This window comes from Pteropus alecto, unplaced genomic scaffold, assembly GCF_000325575.1.
Source record: "Pteropus alecto unplaced genomic scaffold, ASM32557v1 scaffold90, whole genome shotgun sequence".
Classification (NCBI taxonomy): domain Eukaryota; kingdom Metazoa; phylum Chordata; class Mammalia; order Chiroptera; family Pteropodidae; genus Pteropus; species Pteropus alecto.
In genome coordinates, this window is record NW_006429894.1 from 1801741 (window position 1) to 1804790 (window position 3050).

Genomic DNA, 3050 nt, shown 5'->3' on the forward strand with positions numbered 1-3050 from the left:
TAATGGATTAATCTGTTACCTATTAAAATAGGTATTTCTGAATTCCCTATCTAAAATTTCTTCTTGGTGTCCCATCACAGCAAACAGTTCATGTTATATTGATTTTTATAACACATTATGACTCAAATTTATGTTACTTATTACTGTATATACATATTTTTCATTTTTTTCTTATTTTCATATTACCAGATTTGTATCCTTCCTACCTGAATCTAAGAAGCTTAAAGCATCTCTGCCTTATTTATTGATGAATTCCTTGCATCTGACACAAGGAAGAAGTTCAAAAAATATTTTCAAAAAATAAAAATAAAAAAATAAATTAAAAAGGGAAGAGAAGGAAAGGAAGGAGGTTGAGAGAGAGAAAGGGGGGAGGGAGGAGGGAAGGAGGGAAGGAAGGAAGGAAGGAGGGAAGGAGGGAGGGAGGGAGAGAGGGAGGGAGGGAAGGAAGGAAGGAGAGAAGGAAGAGAGAAGCAAGACCAGGGATGGAGAGGAGAGAAAGGAAGGAAATGAGAGGCAGAAGGAGGAAGGAAGGCAGGCAAGACTGGAGGGAGGGACGGGGCCGCCGATTGACTTCCTGTCCCAAAGCATCATTTTCTGAAGCCGCTGGATTCGGCTCTTCCGTGAAACCCAAGACTCCATGCTTCCCCTTGCTCTTTTCTCGGGGTCAAAAAATAATGTCATTTGCAGACTGGACGCTGTGGCAGTCCTCCGGTTGCCAGAATGCAGCTCGTGAAACACAACTTCACACAAAAATGAAGCCAATCGAGGGAACCAAGCCGAAGACCTCCTCTCCCACTGTGGCAGCCTACGGGACAGCAGGGCTGCTGTTCACTGCAAGCAAATGTGATTAGCCCTTTTGGACAGAAGTCAGAGGGCTTTGCAAACACACGTGCACTAGCGAAGGGCCCCCGGGAGGGGCCGGGGCGGCCACCCTTTCAGGGACTGCGTGCGAGTCCTCTCCCAAAGGGGCAGAATGCCTCCCTCCCACAGGTCAGCGGCTCAAAGGACTCAGAGCCGGGGGAGGAGGGGAGGAGGAGGGGTCCCCGGGAGGAACACCAGTCAGCTGACCCAAGGAGGCTCCAGGGAAAAGGGAAGATGGAACCTCAATCCAGAGACACGCTTTCTCTAGTTTCTGGGCTAAACTCTTGTCCCCTCCCCAGTGGCGGTTTGGAACTCAGTTTGGCTGTTGTCGGATGGAGTGGGGGGGAGGGGGGAGTTGCTGAACAAATCAACAAAGAACCCAAGAACACGCTCTCCTTGAAGAGGGAAGTCTGGAGATTCCATGAAGTGGGAGTTTAACAACTCCAAGAAAAAGCCAAAACGCAGTGAAAAGCCTCCAGGGCAGCCCTGCGTTCCCGGACTCACTCATTCATTCACTCATTCGTTCACTCATCCATTCCTCTGCTCCACCATATTTGTTAGTCATCCTTCGGATCCTGGCCGGGCAGGGCACCTTCTGCAATCAGCTTCTGGGCTGGGTCCCGGCTACGCCTGCTTTTTCTTATAAAAGTTGAGTTATAGGTTCCTGCACCCAGTGGGATTCGCTACGTCCGTGAAGAAGGAACTGCGGGCTCCTCGTCCACCAGTGCAGGAAGTTTGCAGAAGGCGAGGGGTGAGTCCGGAGGCTGCTGGAGTCTGGGAGGTCCTCGTTAGTTCTGCAAACCTGCAGCCCAGCCTCCTCCTACAGCTCCTTAGAGGAAGATGGGGCTGGAGAGGGTGCTCCAAGAACTGGCTGTGTGACCTGGAGTGTCCTCAATTTGGTGTCTTGGAGCCCCCAGAAAATTACCCAGAGGGCCCTCCTCGCCCCCTCTCCCTCTCAGAGGACAGTCAGCTCTTCACAGAGAGTTCTCGGTGGCTCTGCTGTCTTTGACCTCTCACTAGGAGGGGCTGGGCCCAGGCCGCAAGGTGACCCTCCAGTGCCCCAAAAACGTGGTCTGTCAGTCCAGCCCGCAGCCGGAATCCGGTCCGGAGCCAGCCCTCTGAATGCGGAGCCATGGGCCAGGCGCTGGCCGCTCGTCAAGCGAGCCTGGCACATGCACGCCGCTCCTCTTTCGGCTCTGCCCGCCACCCGATCTCTACCGTTGTCGCTCTCAGGAAGGCGGCTGGACTCTGGGGACACGGGAGCTGGACCGAGGGCTCGAGGTGCTGGACTCCCCACCAGGGCGAGGGGTCCGAACTCCCCCAGGGGAGGCGAAGGAAAGGAGTGCGGGCTGCGGGGGGGGCTCTAGGGTCCAGAGAGGAAAATAACCCGGACGGGCGTCTCTGGAGCGCATAAATGGCTCGGAATCACTTTAGATCTGAATTTTGGAAGCCAAGGTCCTGTGTCCCCGGGGTTGCCCTTAACAGAGCAGAGGTCACCTTATCCCCTGATCCTGGTAAGCTGGTTGAGGAGCCCACTTGGTCTGGAAGGGGCAGCCCTCGGAGCGGGGTCCGGCTTGGGGCACTGTCGTAGGCCGTGCCTGGGGAGTCGGTGTCGTCCAGGGGTGGGAACCGCGCACGGAGCGCGGCGCCCGCCAGCCCTGGGCGCACGGCTGCGCGGGGGAGCGGATGGCGGGCAGGCGCTGGGCCTTTCTCCAGTAGGTGGACAGAGGCATCCGTAGGTGCCAACCTTCCTCACCAGCGAGGGCGGAAGGTCCAGACTGGGCGCTGCCGCGCGGGCGCGCCTCTGATTCAGCCCGGCTCAGAGGGCCTCGCTCGGGACGGGATGGGCCAGGGGTCATGGGAAAAAAAGATAGGAAATAATTTTAAAAGGGAAACACTTCATAGTCAACCGGCTCCGTGCGCACTTGGCCACGCCCCCGCCCCGCGCCCGCAAAGCCTCCGTCGGCCGCCCGCGCCTTTCACACCCCTGACCTCCAAGGCCCAGGTTCTTCTCCAAGGGGGCGGCCGCCAAGTCCAGGCCAGCGCGCTTCTGAAATCTGCCCCAGGAATAAGGAGACTTGCCCCGCACCGCGTCCGCAGAAATGGCCGCGCGGGGCTTGGAGTGAACAAAAGCAGTGTGGGTGAAGCCGCTTGGCAGCGAAGCCCTGCCTCGGCGACAAACGCTCTTC

At 56.7% G+C, this 3050-nt stretch overlaps 1 protein-coding gene across 1 annotated transcript in view; it reads right to left on the minus strand.

Moving 5' to 3' along the window:
- The window catches only part of LHX9 (LIM homeobox 9), a 16638-nt gene that overhangs the window by 12837 nt on the left and 751 nt on the right, over window positions 1–3050 (minus strand). The gene's annotated exons all lie outside the window — the stretch shown is intronic.